Source organism: Rattus norvegicus, chromosome 10, assembly GCF_021556685.1.
Source record: "Rattus norvegicus strain SHRSP/BbbUtx chromosome 10, alternate assembly SHRSP_T2T, whole genome shotgun sequence".
Classification (NCBI taxonomy): domain Eukaryota; kingdom Metazoa; phylum Chordata; class Mammalia; order Rodentia; family Muridae; genus Rattus; species Rattus norvegicus.
Window position 1 is genome coordinate 95,090,800 of NC_141543.1, and position 18,097 is coordinate 95,108,896.

General features: G+C 44.6%; 1 protein-coding gene across 2 annotated transcripts in view; it reads right to left on the minus strand.

Annotated features, from left to right (window-relative positions):
• Window positions 1-18,097, minus strand: part of Nsf (N-ethylmaleimide sensitive factor, vesicle fusing ATPase) — a 128,556-nt gene that overhangs the window by 68,104 nt on the left and 42,355 nt on the right.

An 18,097-nucleotide genomic window follows, 5' to 3' on the forward strand; every position in this document is an offset into this window, starting at 1 on the left:
TATGGCTTCTTTCCTTCACAGGGAGCCTCTAGTCTCGTTCATGTTCTTCCGTTCCTCAGAAATCATAGCCCTAAGCCAGGCATGGTGGTGCACGTCTGTAACCCTAGCACTCAGGGGACTTAAGACTGCTGTGAGTTCAAGGCCAACCTGGGCTAAACAAGTGAGTTTAAGGCCAGCCTAGGCTACCAAAAAAAAAAAAAAAAGTCACTCCCTTAATTAACACTATCTGACTTTGGTCATTATCTTTTGGGTTTAATTCTTCAATAATTACAGTGGCAACTCTCAAAACTATGTATCAAGGTCCTACAGGGTTTATTTAAATGCCTATTTCCAGGCATCACTCCAAGAAACGGAAACTAATGAAGTCTGGAGGGGACCTGAGGTAGGTGGGTATTTAACATGTGCCCCTACATGTCTCGAAAAGCAAGCCAGAGGACACTGGTGTAGTTACAACTGATAATGGACTCAGTTGCCTAAGCATCCTTGGGTTTTTATTTTACCAAGTGTGTATGTCGTTGGCCTCCACTGAATCACAAGCTGGTAAGAATACATTTCTTACCCCTTGACAGTTGTAGGGGACCGAGCAAGTCTAAGGAGACCAAGTCATCAGGAGTAAATGTAAGTCTCCTCTACCTGAGTGCAGCAGGGGGAGATAAGGCTCTGTGAGTTACCTCAACAGTGAATTCGCTGTGAGTGAAGGCAGACTGAAGATGTGTAAAAGTTAATTCAGTTTCAGCCTGTGCTGAAGTCTGGTGTTTACACTGAAGGAAGGTGCTTGTGTCTAACAGACCACAGTCGCAGTACTCCACTGAACCCTGGGTACTCAGCTTAAAGTAACAATAAACAGATGTTTAAAAAAAAAGTTCAGAGAAGTGGGTAGGGTGGTAAAGGGCTAGAATGAGACTCTGGAAGGCTTCGGAACCAACCCAACTGGAGAACGAGCCTTGGAGGAACAATGGCACTGAGGAGAGCTGAGGGCAGTGGGATTGCTTTCTTCACAAATGGCAAGACGTTTCATAAGGAAATCGTAGGTGTGTTCTCTTCTCTGTGGTCTCAAGAGAGCCAGAGCTGTTTACAGACAGGCCTCATCCTAACCCAGGAAGCGTCACCTGGAGTGGAAGAAGTCACTCAGGAAAAGCGGAGTGGATTAGAACCCAAAGCAGGTAGGTAGACTGGCTGAACTTCAGGACCTGGGGCAACGTGGAGGTCCTGCAGAGCTGACGGTCTCTGGTGGGGCCGGCTAGTGCTTTCGGGATCTGAAGTATTCCAGGATCCTGTCCTAGTGATCAAATACTCAACACACGCCACTTAATGGAAGAAGAGTTGTCTTGGTTCACAGTGGATGTCTGCTTCCGACACTCTCTACCTTGTTTTGGAAAAGATTTATTTCATGTGTATGAGTGTGTCTGTCTACATGTATGTATGAGCACTCCCTGTGTGTCTGGTACCTGAAGACCTAGAAGAGGGTGTCGGATTCCCCTGGAACTGAATTATGGCTGTAAGCTGTCATATTGGTACCAGAGACTGAACCCAGGTCCGCTGCAAGATCAGCGAGCTCTCCTATCCCCTGAGCCATCTCTCTAGCTCACCACCTTAATTTTTGAGACAGGGTCTCTCCCCGAACCTGAAACTTACTGATGTATGTGGCTATAGTGACTGGGTACTGAGCCCTAGGAATCGATTTGTGTCTAGCCCTGCTAGCACTGGGGTTACAGAGGCCACACCCAGCTTTTGCCCAAGTGCTGGGGATCTGAACTGAGGTTCCCAGGTTTGTTCAGCAAACGACCAACTGAACCAGCTCCCTAACCTCCATTTTAAGCATTTTCTAAGTCAACTCGAATGGAACTGCTAAACTTCCGTTTGATCTGCACTCTGATTGGTCACTGGGTGGTAAATGAGGTGGAGAGAAAGGGGTGCTTTCCATTAGATACATTCTAAGTGAGCATTCTAAGTTAGGAGTGGTGTTTACATAAAGCACAAACAGGTCCTCAACGAGGAGTCGTACCCATTTTAAATAAAGGAGGCGGTAGAGTGACAGGCTTTTGTTTAGTAGGAAGGCTTATTTTCTGGGAATGACCACTATTAACTGACTTAGGCTAGCACAGCTCTGCACTTCCCCCCCTGAATGGGGGGAGAAGGGAGAGGCAAGGCGAGGGGGAAGCGCCTTGCTAGGATCCAGAGACACTTTCAAGTAATAACCAGTTTCTATAGACGTGGTTTGTTGTGGTGACGCGCCTGTGTTTATCAGCCCTTATTTCACAACACAAAGCGTTTAGATGTTTACAGGTGATAATGGATGGTAAGAGTGGGACTAGCAGATAGCAACTTTGTTTTGTGAAAATTAATAGAAAAGAGCCGTCTGGGACGAGGCATTGTTAAACCACCTCTGAGTCCTGTTATCAATACTTACGAGGTTGTTAAGAAATAGAGATGCATTCAGATACATCTCCGTTTACACTGTGATTATAACCACTGATAGGTGGTGCCTTTCTTTTGGCTGTAGCATAGGAATGTAATATTAAACAATTAAATGGAAACATTGTTTATATAGATATTGTGATAGTACAAATCTGATACTGAAGTGTCTAAAATTTTTCCACTCTAGTGCCATGTACCTTGTTTTAAATTAGGCATTACATGAACAGCATCTGTAGCTGCTGGTCTGCCAGTATGTATCTCTGAAGGCTTAATGGCATCTTGATTTTAAGATATTTTTTGTTTTCAAGAATGATAATAAAATACACCTTCAATGGCACTGGTATTGTGTGCTTGGTTATGAAAATACTCAAAGGCTTTGAAACGTTATAAATATGCGTGATATGGGCTAGTGAGATACAGACTGCATGAGCTCAGCCACGTAGAAAATGTAAATTGTTATATATACCTACACATATATAAGAAGTGAAAGGATATAGCAACATTGCTAGTAGTTATAAGTTTTCTAGTGCTTTGCTTCTTATGATTTTCAGTACTCTGTGAGCATGCTGACCCCCATAATTTGGGAAAAATACAAACATTTTAAAATAAGTAAATAAATAGTAAATGCATATAGGACCCAAGAAATTAGAGATTGAAATAACTACAAAATGAGAAGACTTGTACTAAGAGCTTTAATACAGTCTTTGATTTATTTTACTTAAAAACTAATTGGTAAACAAACATATCAAAGGATATAAAGGTTACTTTGTAGTGTGTAAATCGTTAGTGTGTTCTCTCACAATCACAAAGTCCTAAGACAAAGTGCTAGTCTTCCTCTCTTTGGGAAAGAGCACAGAGCCTAGATGACTTTCTCATGGAAACATCTAGTAAGAGGCAGATTTGGGCCTTGGACACCAGTCTCCCTGACAGAGCTGAAGGCCCAGGGAGGTGGGTCGGCTGCCCGGGGGCTGTGTCTAGGCTTGCCTGGCCCTCAGATTCTGTGCACTTGAGGCCCAGCCTGAAAATCTGTATTCCTTTAAAGCCTAAAAAATTCTTATGCACATCAGAGAAAAAGATACCGTGTTAGTGACTAGGAGAAGCCTCAGAAGGGACGGAGACGCTTGGAATAACCCCTCAAAATGAAGAAATAAAGTAGATGCTCTCCTGTGAATATGGCATGCATCCTCTTAAAATAAGATCTCCAAAATGGAAATGTTGAGAGGTGAGGGGATTGATTGGTGGAACATATTTAATCCCAACACTTGTTAGGCAGGTGGATCTCTGCAAGTTCAAGGCCAGCCTGGTCTACAAAGGCAGTTCCAGGACAGCCAGGGCTACATAGTGAGACATTGCCTTAAAAACAAACAAACAAACAAACAAACAAACAAAAGCAAACAAGACAATAAAAAAATAAACTAGAGTAATCAAATACACTTTTGGGGGGATGGAGCTATGGCCCAGGAGTTAAGAGCACTTGCCACTCTTCCAGAGGACCTGAGTGTGAGTCCTAGCACCCACATGGTGGATCATAACCATCTGTAACTCCAGTTCCAAAGGAGTCAATGTCCTCTTCCGACATCTATAGGTACCAGGCATGCACGTGGTACACAATCTGGTACACAACCATCCATGCAGGCAAAATACCCATACACATAAAATAAAAATAAATGAATCTAAAAACATTTTTTAAAGAGGTCACCAACTTTTGAAGAGGGAGCAATGTCTCCTTTGAGGAAGTGGGTTAACTATCCATGCAGTGGGTGTCTCTCGCTCTTGCTGAATTGGTTACTCTAGAGCTGCTACAGAAGGTGCCTGCCCTGCACATCCCACCTCTTCTGCACATCTCTGCTCGTCCTTCTGGGTTTTGCTAGATTAGGATACAGCACAAACCCTTGTCATTTGCATCTGTCTGATCTTGGGCTTTCATCTCTTATACCTGTGAGCTTGCTATACCTGTTTTCTTTATCAGCCAACCAGTCTCAGGTATTCTGTTACAGCAACAGAAAATGGAGCAAGAAGTGTGGTCTTCAGAAGAGAGAGAATGATTAGGTATCTGCTTTCCTATGACCATGGATGCAGATTCAATGTATCACACTCCACTCTAATAGATACTTGCTCAGTCTCTAGTACAGTGCTTCTCAATCTGGGGGTCACAGCCCTTTGGGGGGTCACATATCAGACATCTATATTACAATTCATATAGTAGGAAAGTTACAGTTATGAAGTAGCAATGAAATAATTATACGGTTGGGGAACTGTATTGAAGGTCCACACCATTAGGATGGTTTAGAACCACTGTTCTAGTACATAATCAAGAACTGTGCAGCAGGCTCCTGGCAGAGCTTGTGTGTATGGCCTCCATAGCCACGAAGTTCTCATACCTGCTCTGCCATCCCTTCTATAGGGATGAGGGAACTGAGGCCCAGGAGTGGATCTCAAACTAAACCAGATCCTCCGCACTGTCCGTCAGTTTCCTGTGATGCTTTTAATATTGTTACTTCTTTTCCAGTACCCTTCCACAGTGTCTGCTTTCATTTATAGGACATTTTGACTGAAAAGAAGACACCTAAAGTTAGCACAGTGGCATCAGCCTGTATTCTCAGCACTCGAGAAACTGAGGCAGAAGGATGGCCATGAATTCTAGGCCAGTCTGGGTTACAGAGTGAGACCCTGCCCTGAAAAACCTACAGTGATGATGATGATGATGATAAGGTGATGGTGGTAACAATACATTAAAAAGGAAGGCTAACTTTGGCAATGCATAACAAAACTGGGTTTAATTATTAGTGCTCTCTGATTCAGCATTTCCACTTTCAGGAATTTATCTGAAAGAACTATGGTTAGGCAGAAGGATACAGCTCCAGGGATGCTTGGCAAACATGGTATATAATCATGAAAAACTCAAAAGATTATAGGGAACTGATTAAATAAATGATGGTACTATCATTTTATGGAATGGAGTGTCACCTATTTTTTTAAAAAAGTTAACTTGTGTAGGCAGAAAACCAGTTACAAAATTAAAAAAATTATTTCTGTGTAAACACACACACAGAGAGAGAGAGAGAGAGAGAGAAATATAACAAAAACTAACAAAATAATACCCCAAGAATACTAAGTTACTTTTTTACCTTTTGAAAAGTTATTCTCACTTTTCTTTCTAGTGAATCCATGCTGAATATACATTCCTAATGTTCCCAGGAGTCGAAATCTAAACCATTCATGAAAAGGCAAGGGACAATGGCTTGTCTCCCCCAAACTTTCTGGGCCCAGCAGGGAACCCGCAGTGATTGACAGAGGCAAGAAGGGGGTTCTGTGAATCAACCACAGACTCTGTTAGACTATGAAGCCTGCTCTCAAGAATTTCTCAATCAAGTTGTGAAATCTGAAATTTAAAGAAAGCCAACAATAAATCAGATCATTTACCTGTCTGAGTCACAAAGCCTAAAGGGCACCAGACTGGGGGCAAGGCAGCCTAGGCTCTCCCTGCCTGGGACTTCAGTCTAAATAAGGTGTTTGGTCTCCTGGGATCCTGGTGCTCTCCAGTGTGAAGAATGAGAGGTAGCACTTCTCAGACTGGTGTTCTGTGGACCACTTGTGGGTGCATCTTCACAGGGACACTCACTAATTAGGGGCATGCTAGCCGAGATCTCAGAGGTCCCCATCCTAACCCAGTCTGGATCTGAGTCGACGATACAGCTCCCCGATGCACCGAAACCTATGTGTAAAGACACACGTCCACTTCTGGTTCCACTGCAGATGCGGCGAGGAATATTAAATAATGCCGGATGGGTGATGGCCCACTAGAAAAAACTCACAGCTCACTGGCAACGATTGAGGGCAAAAGGCCAGAGTTTACCAGCAAGAGGGCAAAGCCATGCTGAAGAAAATCGAAATGATGAATCTAAACAGTGTCTTTTGTCCCGTTTCTGTCTGTCCTTCCAAATCATATTTCTCTTCAAATTCTTTCATGATTTTCTAAGAGCAGAATTATTTCAACATGAATTCAAGCCATTTTGTTTTTTTTCAAAAACATTAGTTTTTTTTTTAAAGAAACTATATAGGAAGGGCTTGTCAATGAACTGCGGGCTCTCACTCTAAAGACTGACAGTATCCCACTGACGCTATTCCTGCTATTCCTACTCGTGACACACATAGCCTCAACAACCCACCATTTCCATGACCACCTTCTACCACTTGTGGTCAGCCTGCTACGGCCAGATAAAGAAGAGCAGCTGTCGAGATTCTCTGACGCAGGAGGATAATCCTCACCATCTATTTCTCTCTCTCTTTTCCTAAGCACACCACAGCCAGGATCGGCACCTAAATAAGATTCACAAGGAAGGGATGTCATTTGGTAGCAGAGAGAGAAGTGAGAAGTCACACAGCACGTTTGATGGTGGCCACGTCATAACTGGTCTGTCCTCCTAACTATGCATAGGCAGTCAAAAGGCTCTTGGTCTTAAAGTCTTCTCACTGCAGAGTTCTAGGCAGATGTTTCTAAGCAGAGCATTTTAAAAATCACAGAAATCGAAGACAAATTAGCATGAGCCCACATAAGCAGCATAGAGTATAAGGTATAGATGCATGCATGTACCTTTACGTGTACCAACGCTCAGTTGTTGAAGTAGGGACAGGACTCGTACTATGATGTGCTCAGAGAGAAAAGGAAAGCCAGAGGTGGTGCTGCAGAACTGAAGAGTCACAAGTAAATCTTTGAGCTTTTGATACATTACTTAATCATTTCTCTCAAGGTCAAATTATGCAATATTTATAAAATGGTGTGTTGAGGGATTTACCTGTCTATTGTCCCTAAATCCTCCCCTGCTCCCACTCCTAGCATTGTATCCCGTCTGTTAGTTCTTTCTCTTTTTTAATGCTTCTTAGGTGCGCGCGCGTGTGTGTGTGTGTGTGTGTGTGTGTGTGTGTGTGTGTGTGTGCGCGCGCGCGCGCGCCCGCGTGTGCACTTGCAAGCACACATGGCAGTGACAGGAGACTGCTGAAGTTGGTTCTCTCCTGCTAACATGTGGGTTGCATGGATCAAATTCAAGGTAGATTGCTCTAATAACAAACTGTATGAAACCCGGAGAACTTCTTACTGAATTGAGGCGATACTCTGAGTTAGCAGCTAAATTCCAGGTAACATTTGATACCGTGACTACTCTTTCTTCTGCTTCCCTTTCCCCAGCGCTGCATTCTCTACTGTACCTAGCAGCCTGCCGGTCCTTTCCTAGCTCAGTGTGTCACATACAGAGGAACCCACAAGATTTATAGCAGCCGTGGCACATTTGTCATCCTCTGATGGAATGTGACAAAGAGCAAATCCGAATCAGCCCAGGTTTGAGTTCCCAAACAGAAGAGGATCGCCAAGTGTCCCCTTGACTACGCATCAACAAACACTATTCAGAATGGGTAATTACAAAACAGCCTAAAAGATAATCCCGGTGTTAACTTTTCTCAATAGCAGGGAAAGTTTAAGATGAAAAGGAAACACCTCAGCTCCGATCAAAGGGATCGGCTTGTACATTTTTGCCCTTTACAGAGCTACAGTGCTTGGCAGTGTTAGAGCAAGTACAGCCCGTGGAGTGTGGGCAAGGTGCAGGTGAGAAACTTTTCACGTTAATGCTACCCTGACAGTGAGCCGACCAAGAAATGCTTTTGTGGGTAAGGGCGCAGGGCTCGGAGAGTTGGGGGGCTAGTGCCCTGAAGCATCCCCAGTCTGGGGTCACACAAGTGACAAGTGGTAAAGGAAGACTAAGCCAACCTTCTGTGGTACCCAAGGGCATGCATACACACAATTTTCAAGTGCGATTTATCCTTTTTTAAAGAATAAAATGCTATCCATATTTTATCATGGAAAAAATACATTATTAGGTTAAAAAAAAAAGATGCACGCAAATGCGTACGGGCAGTGGGTGCTGTGCCCTCTTCCACCCCTGCTTTGACACTTGAACTCTGTTCTTCTAACACCCACACACATCAAGAGCCATCAGCAAAGAGATCGATAGCAGCTGAGCGGTGCCTAGGAAAACCTGCCCCACTGACGTTTCTAGAATCGGACCCACCTGGAACCAATCCAAGACGTATTCCCTAGAGCAAAGCAGAGGTAAAGAGGACCCCTTCAGACTTGATAGGGAAGCAGAGCTGTCCCATCTACTCTGACTTGCAACACACAGGGTTCAGCACCACTCTTCCTATATATGTGTGCTTTACCCACATGGCCTTCACGGACCTGGTTCGGTGCGCCTGTGTTTTATGTATGACTGCTCCAGGATATACAGATGTGGTGTTTTTCCCACAGGGACTGGGAGCATGTTGAGGGGAGAGCAGGAGTATAAGTGTTCTGCTTAGTCTGGATTAATCAGGCTATTGGCATTTATTCACTTCTGGAAAACGTACACTTGTGTGGTAACGGGCAACCGTACGTAACACAACACAGCAGCGCATAAAGGAACACGAGGGATACACAGGAAGCACGTTAGAGCCAGAGAAGTCTGCAGGAAGCCAGATCAAAGCCGAGGCCTGAAGGATGAACAAGAATTGATGTCAAGAAGCGATGGTCAAAACATGCCCCAAGATAGAGGAAAGAGACGGCAGCACAGCAAATTAGATGCTCGCTCTGGCTGGCACCCAGCGTGTGGGGGAGGGGTGCGGGCCCAGATGAGGCAGGGAAGTTTGGCAGCTGCCAGAACACTCAGGGCTTGTAAACTGTGCAAGGAGTTATGGGCGCTGCTAAGGAGTTTGAAGCAGTGGGTGACAGGATCGGACTTGCCCTTTTATTTAAAAAAAAAAAAAAAAAACCCAACCGGGCTCCAGTTCCCGTGTGGAGAATGGATTAGAGAAGAGCAGCGGTTCAGGGGTCCTGAAGGAAGGCCTGCTTTATGACTGGACTGCAAATGGACTGAGGCAAAGGAGGGAGCTGAAGAGGGGGTCCCAGCTTCAAGCTATCAGGAAAACTACATCTCAACGGTGAAAGTATGCTGGGGAAGGAAGGCTGCAGCGACAGGAGTTGAATGATGGTGACATAACCGACAGGTTAGATCTGTGAGAACCTGGGCTCTAAAATGGGATGGAAAGAATCCACATATTTAAGAGTTAATAGCAGGCTGGGGAGATGGCTCAGTGGTTAAGAGCACTGACTGCTCTTCCAGAGGTCCTGAGTTCAATTCCCAGCAACCACATGGTGGCTCACAACCATCTGTAATGGGATCCGATGCCCTCTTCTGGTGTGTCTGAAGACAGCTACAGTGTGCTCATATATAATAAATCTTTAAAAAAGGAGTAAATAGCATCAAGATATTAGGAAGTGGACAGGATCCATCTTAGGGAAAACACAAAGAAGAGAGATCGAAGACAGACTCCTGAGCCCCCACCCCACACACACTCCCCTCTCCCCCATCTTAAGGGACAGGAAGGATGGAAAAGGGGAGGCAGGGAGGTGAGAGAAGCCAAGTTAAGGATGTGACAGTGCCACTGCATGCTTACTCCTGGGTGTGTGCAGACTGACGCTGGCCCGATGAGGCTGTCAGTTCTTCTCCAGCTCAGCTTCCTGTTCTTTTTAGTGTTGAGAAGATGTGTGATGGCAGCTTCCCACTGCCCCATATCTAGATCCTTGTGACTTCCTTATTCCCACAGATTCTCACAAGGTCCGAGTGTCACTTCCAAGACGGACATCCACGGTTTAATCACCAAGTGCTGCCTGCCTGCCTGGTCTTCCCAAGCCTCCCAGCTGTTTCCCTTTCCATTCCCGTGAGTGAGTGCTGCTTCAGGCGAGGCTCTGCACACCACACAACTAGAGACCAGCAGCCACCGGTCTCCCAGGCATTCAGCAGTCCTTTCCAGTGATCTTGTCACACAGGAAAACGTGACAGTTACCCTAAGGGGCTCAGATGACTTCCCATTAAAATCATTTGTTCGGTCATCTTGTTCACCTGATAAATGTTTACTTACACATGCCCGTGTTTCTTGGACCACCTAAACTACCTGTGGTCTACTAATTTCTTTTAAAACTTTCAACCTATTACAATACTCTTATAAAATACAACTTGAGACATCATGGCGATGTTAAGTTGCCATAAGTATTTCTAGATGCTTACTCTTGGTCTCTCAGTGTTTATCTTGGGTCACCACGGGTGGTGGCACACACCTTTAATCCCAGCACTGGGTGGGGGTGGGGGAGGTAGAGGCAGCAGATTTCTGTGAGTTCACAACCAGCTTGGTCTACAGAATGAGTTCCAAGACAGCCAAGGCTACACAGTTAAACACTGTCTTAAAAATAAAAAAATAAGGGGCTGGAGAGATGGCTCAGCGGTTAAGAGAACTGGCTGCTCTTCCAGAGGTCCTGAGTTCAATTCCCAGCTTCCACATGGTGGCTCACAACCATCTGTAATGGGATCTGAAGCCCTCTGCTGGCCGGCAGGTGTACATGCAGATGGATCACTCACACATAAAGTAGATAATTCTTTAGAAAAAGAATGAACAAATTATCTAATCGTGAACCTGTATAGTGGTCCCTAGTACAGCCGGCAGACTATACTCCAAACAGCCGGATGTGGACAACTCAGGCCAGTATGGCTACGGCCTTCAAAGCCTTTGAGCACTGACTATGAAGAGGCTGATTCTGCCAGCCAGGAGAGACATTATATAACGTACATGGGATGCAGGTGGGGCAGGTAAGGAAAGACTCTCAGAGGAGAGATGCTGCTAAACATCCTATGATGTGTGATCCCCAGGGCAGGCTCCTTACAGCCAAGAATTAGCCATCCTCAAGTCCTGGCAAGGCAAAGGCTGGGAAAGCCTGCCTTAGGAGTGTGATACAATTACAGTATGTTAAGACTGACAGAGCAAGCTGGGAGGGTGGCTGTGCACACCTTTAATCATGGCATCTGGGAGAGGCAGGTGGAGCTCTGAGTTCAAGGCCAGCCTGGTCTACAGAGTGAGTCCCAGGACAGCCAGGGCTACACAGAGAAACCCTGTCTCAAGCAAAGCAAAACAAAACAATAACCCCCAAAACAAAAACAAAAAACAACAATAACAAAAGAACGACAGAGCAGCTAGTTTTCAAGTACATCAACAGCGCAGAGGAAGTGACCAGACTATTGGAAGGTTATGTTAGGAACAGAAAGTCACACAACTCACAGACTTTCACAACCCATCTTCAACTTGACCTTTTGAATCTCAATATTGCTCCCAACACCAGGTCTGATACAAGCTCTGAGCTTCCCATTTGCTATCTTGCTTAGTGAGATTCCCTGTATGGGCAGCAATGCTGACCCTCTGCTGTCCAAGGCCACTCCCTCAAGTCTCTCTCCATAGTAAACCTGCCTAGGTTCCTGGTGACTTACCGTCTTCACCACTTGGTTGGGACTTAATCACATGCTGGCTTTGGCAGTCTTTAACAGGGTCTGTTAACTTTTAAGTGGCCCTTTAACTTGGCTACGTTTTGCCTCTAGGTTGACTGTTTCCTTAAGACAACCTAGCAATTGCTTCCTGTGTTGTGGTACAACTGGTGCTAAAAACACCAGTTTTTAGGAAGTGGTTTTAGACATTAAGCATTGCAGTCTTTATGGGTCCAGTTCGTGACAACCTGAACATATGGGATTGCTAGAAAGAGCTGTTTACAGTGCGCAGGGCAGCTGGCTTCTGTGCTAAGTGGTTCTCTGGTCCAGCAGATTAATGATGCCAGGGCTAAAACAGCTGTGGCTAATTCAAAGGCGGACGCCTCCACACTGGGTTCAAGAAGACCCACTCCAGTGGTTTCTGATAGTGGGCTTTCATTAAAGAAGAACAATAAAGAGGTCAAGGGCATGAACTGAGGCCATGCTGGGCTCAAAGCTGCTCCTACTGTTTACTGGGTGTCTTGGATTAACTCCTTTACTTCTCTCCCTGAGCCTTGGTTTCTTGCTCCATAAAATGGGAACAATACAGGAGACACCTCACAAGGTTGTTGTGAGAATTAAACACGTTAATGTATAAAACACAAGCCAAGCATTTAGAACAGGGTCTCCTGATTCACAAGTGCTAGCACTCAGTGGCGGCAGCCATAAGACAGAAGAGGCACTGTTTCACTGCAGGGTCAGGGGGCGCTGATTCCTCAAGAGGCTTCTGATTCCTGAAGATAAATTTGGATGTGGTTTTGCAGTTGTCAGAAATTCTGCTCTCCCAAGTCATCCTTCTTCTACTCTTTCCTCTCTCGTGTTTCTTAGCCAGACACCTAAAGGCCTCCACAAAAATATTTGTTTGCCCATTTGGAGAGAAGACACAGGAGTACACCCATCACTATGTGGGAACTACTGAGAACAGAGTTGACAGGACATTATTACCTATCAAGAAACCCTTTCTCCCGTCAGTGGAGTAGGACAGGTATCTTGCCTGCCCCCTGCCACTCAGCCATCAGGGAATCTGGGCCTGGAACCCTTTGAGCTTTGTGAAGGCCAAGGGACAGACCTATGCCAGATGTCTTTCTGTTCTAAGGGTCATCCTAAGAGATAGCCTGAGCTAATATCTCACCTGAAGACAGCCTGTGCTGGTATCTATTTGCTTGTTTTAAAACTGTACAATCTTAAACAAACTAATAAAAAACACAGACCAGGGCTGGGTATGGCGGTACATCTTTTAATTCCCGCTCTCAGGAGAGATGAAACAGACAGATCTCTGAGAGTTCAAGGCCAGCCTGGTTTACAGAGTGAGTTCTTAGACAGCCAGGACTATAAAGAGACACCTTGTATTAAAAAAAAAAAAAAAAAAAAAAAAAAAAGTACGTGCTCAAAATACACAGAGAAACAGAAAAGAAACAAGGTTTCTGTTTGGTCTTCACCCCTTACAGAAGCAAACATTTTCTTCCTATTCAGTGGGTCTTTTATATTACATTTATTTGTTTTACTTTGTTTTGTTTTGAGACAGGGTTTTCTCTGTGTAGCCCTGGCTGTCCTAGAACTTGTTCTGTAAATCAGGCTGGCCTTGAATTCAGAGATCCACCTGCCTCTGCCTCCCAAAGGCGTGTGCCACCATGCCCGGCTGGCATGTTTTGTTATTCATGTCTGTATTTTACGGTGCTGTGCCCCACAGCTCCCCTTGTCATTTCTTTCCTGGGGCACAGTCGGGTCATCTTTTAAACGTTTTTGGAGGTTTGTTTGCTAGCTTGTCTGGTTGCTTGTTACTATTGGGGATTGAACCTGGGACTTGATGGCACGCCGGTCTAGCCTTCTCTCACAGAGCTGCATACTCCAGAGATTACACTTTAGCTCTAATGACCCAGTTATTGGCAACGCCAATGTTCCCAGGAAATCTGATCCACTATGTACTCTACCAGCTGACTGCACCGCCCAAAGACGGACTTTTCAAAAGTCTGCTTATAAACTTTAAAACACTGCCTGACTCGGCATGCGGTCTCGAGATACAGACGCAGCTACATTATTCCTATTCAAGGGTAAATGTGATATAAACGTTAAAAAGCAGTGGGACTAGGTGTTGTGTTCCGTGTCTCTAATTCTGGCACTCGGCAGACTGAGGCAGGTGGCTCACATGTGAGGCCAGTCGGTGCTGCACAGTGATTTCCAGGCCAGCCTGGGCTAGAAAAGGAAAGGAAGAAGGGAGATCAGAAAGGAGTGGGCAGGGGAGGCAAACAATGAGAAAGAAATCCAGGGTAAAACACATTTCTACCTGCACAAGGCTGCCTTACCTCTAGGTGTCCTGTGTCAAGCACATACCCCTTGCCTCTATCCTGCAGAAGAGACGGTGGAGTTGCAGGATCATAAACTATTTTCTTTGAGTTAGAAAAAGAACGAATGAAAATCTTTCTACTGATCCTGACCTGAAGTGAGAATTAGTAAGTCTTGCATTCCTTAAATCCAGCCCAAAGGCTGGGAGAGAGGCCTGCGTCTCCCCATGGTGAGCAACTGCTTTCTCTTCCTCTGCTAATAAATTACAGGCAGACTTGAACAGATGTCAGGTTGGCATCCAAAACCTAAAATATAGCTGAAAAGCAAGTTATGACTAATACAAGGAAAAAAAGATGAATGTCAGAAACCTTCATTTTTTTTCCCTCCCCTTTTTTCAAATTTCAGATAAGCTCTTTAGCCTCAGGGCTCCGTTTACAGAGCCCGGGAGTTCGAAGAGATGTCTTAACCCCCATTTAAATTGCAACCTCTCCTCCTGAGTGGGGGTGTGAAATGCATTCCCAGACTGTCAGTGTTTATGTTAATCTTAGAGAGAACTCCCTTCTCCACAACATGGCGCTCACAGAGCTCAGAGCCCTTTCTTCCCCTATGGCTTACTCAGGGTGTTCTTAGCATTCGAGAGACTCTGGGTGTGACTGAAAGGCCCCTTATAGCCTCCAGAGGAGAGAGCTGCTTTCCTCCTGAATTTCAAAAGAATTCTTAGGCATGAAGGTTGGAAATGGACTTAGTCAGGGAGGGACAGGGAAAGGGAGACAAAAACAACAGATTCAAAGAGTGGGTCAGAAGTGACTCTGTGTCCCTTCACCTTTTCCCTGGCTCTCAAGACACAGCCCCTCTCCACGGGGAGCTGTAAACCTACTCCCGGGATGCTGTTCAAAGCCGCTGAGTGACTTGCTAGCTGATATTCCAGTGCTCTTAAAAATTTGTTCTTTGGCTCTAACATTTATGAGGTTATTGCCAGGGGTGCTGAAAATGAAGTTTCTTTGTAGAAACACCCGTTGCCAACATAAGAGCTACAATGAGAAGTGAGGTGATTCATCACTCATTTATCCATCCCGACTATTCCTCACAAAACTGCGCATAAGGGGTAAGCACAGTAAATGTCTGAACAGGACATCTGAGAATGCTCAAGGGCAGCAGCCATTAGCTACCAAGCTCACTCAAGTCACCTTCCAACACGACCTTCTAAGCTACACACTGCTGTGTTGGTACAAATGGTGGCGCTGTTATCCAGGGTAGAAAGAACTTAAGGATTTCGTGTGTGTGTGTGTGTGTGTGTGTGTGTGTGTGTGTGTGTGTGTCTCTGTGTGTGTGTGTGTGTGTGTGTATTGTTGTTGTTGTTGTTGTTGTTATTGTTGAAACAGGCTTTCTCTATGTATCAGAGCCCTGGCTGTTCTGGAACTCATTTTATAGACCAGACTAGCCTCAAACTCAGAGAGCCATCTGCTTGCCTCTGCCTCCAGAGTGCTGGGATTAAAGGCAAGTGCCACCAAGCCCAGCTAGAATTTCCTTAGTTTTAGTTCTCTAAAAAAGTATATTTAAAAGCAGGAAGGTATATACCATGCATTTGAAAATACCTGAAGACAATGACGCTAGCATGGGATCAGGGAGAGTTGTCTGCAGGAATACGACCTCACCTGTTCTCTAGGTCTACCCATAACTGTGTCTCTGCTTAAACCCTTTTGTCACCCTTGTCACAATATTCTAATCTCTATTTGCAGTTTTTAGAAGAAAATATGAAATTTTACAACCAAGTGAAAGATATAAGTTACCCAAAGATGTGACCAGTCTCATAGACACAATGACGGGGGGTGGGGGGGTTATCTCACTTTCTAAATTAGAAATATACATGCAAATCCAATTAACATTCTTATTTTAATGTAAGTATAATTCCAGACGTCACAGGAGAGACCATCTGTTGAGCCTAAAATAAAGTTTCCAGCTACAATAATCTACAGAAATTATTTTCTAAATATTTTCTCACTCGATTGACTTACCTCAGCGTACACTGTCTAGTTATTAGACCCACAACATACATCATTAACTCTACTTAGTGAACAAAGAGTGAAAAACAACCAGTCAATCTCATTCCCGCCCAGCATGGGAAGGGTCATAAAGCATGGCTAAGTAACACGTGTGATTTAAGTGAACACGCGTGATTTCGTTCATATTTGGCCTGGTTGTTTCTCAGCCTTTCGTCCAAGCCCAAGTGTATATTGGATTCTCATGTAGAGCTTGTCGCCTATACCAAGCCAAATGATAAGTGTGTGACCAAATTCCTCCTGGAGGGCAATGCAATGCTCTATTAATCCCCCCAAAATTTAAAGAAAAAAGAGAACCTTAAGAAATGATATCTACAGAAAGATAGTTCTTTCCCAGACAGCAAACCCTTTTTTTAGAAAGGGATACTCGGGCACCTCCTTTAAAACAAGGAAAGCAGCAGAGTTTCGCTGTTTTTGTTGTTTGTTGTTTTGCTGTTAGTTCAGCTGGAAGTTCAGGTACCTTTACAGCAGGCTGCTACTAAACGTACAGCACGCGCTCCTTGGTGGGACACAATCACTCGGGGAACTTTTAAAAGGATAAAACTTTTATCTTTTTGGTCTTAAAATAGTGTAAGTGTAGTAAAAAACTAACGAACAACAAAGCCATAAAAAAGGCTTTGGACAGCAACACTCACACTTCGTCTACGACAGTTCATTTCTTCTAAGACGAAGACAGATCAAATCGGGGCAAACATCAAACCTGCCTGATTTAGTTGCGGCTGGGAGGTGGCTTGGTGGCCGCATGGCGGCTTCCTGAGCAGCTGTTTTCCTGCAGGCTGGCTGGACCCCCAAACAGTGAAAGACACAGAATCCTTTCCTGCTCCCAGGGCTCAGCCCTGAGACCGGTAAAAATCCCCCACAAGAATTATGTGCAACATTCAACATTTAGAATCAGCCCATTGACTCCGTTTTTACCTAAAATATATTTAAATAACATTTCCAAGTCTTGATCAAAACACCTTAGGGATTTACTGAACCTCAAAATACACCTTATCGGGCAGTGAACAGCTACATTTCTTCCAACTTTCCGAATTGGAGTCTGCTTTTTTTTTTTTTTTAATGGATTTGGCCTTTGTATCTTCCAGATAAGAAGTATGTCACTGCCATTTCAAAGTGTATAAAACTCAGGTGATGAGGGTCTCTGTCATTTTGTCTTAATCCAATTCTAAACTCGACCTTTACCCAGGGAACAGGTGTGTGCTGTGCTTGTAATTCACCGAAGTGAGCCACGGGCCAGAAAAGCGACTGACATGGCTAGGCTAATGCAACCGGCGCTTCCTGCCCCCAAAGCAGCTCTAGTCCACCATGATAAATACACTCTTATCTCCCGGTAGCAATTTAAAGAGAAAGAACAGGGGTGGGAGGGGGGCAGTACATTTGTATTCTTCCAGCTTTTTGGATCCTGTTTTCACACTCAGTCTGCAAGAAGCTATTATAAATTCCTGTCTCAGATACTCTTCGGCTCACACTCCAATCCAACCAATGATACTGATTTGAAAATAGCCCTGACAGTACTTCCACTGGGCGAAGAAAATCACTTCACACAGATAAATTAAATAAACCGTCAAGAGAAGACTGACAAATGGAGAGAGTGAATATTTCTTCACATGCAGTATGGAGACTCCCATATGTCTCCTGCATTTGTCTCTGGGGAGCAGACTTATCTAATTAAAAACCTTGCCAAGTATCCATTTACTGGACAAGAAGAGGTGCTGACTGGGACCGTAAGGCAGCATAACAGGACGTGGCAGTCAGCATCCGAGCAATGTCCTCAGCCGGATGGATAGTGAGTGTTTGGCAGGTAAACCTGACCCAACGTGGGTCTTCAGAATGAGGGACCATTTCTAAAATGCCCACAGAGAAACAACGTAACCTAAACAAACACAATGGGGCAACTGTAAGTGCCATTTCTATTATTTCTCCCACAAGAGTAAATACTTTGACTTTCTCGTGAAACTTAAT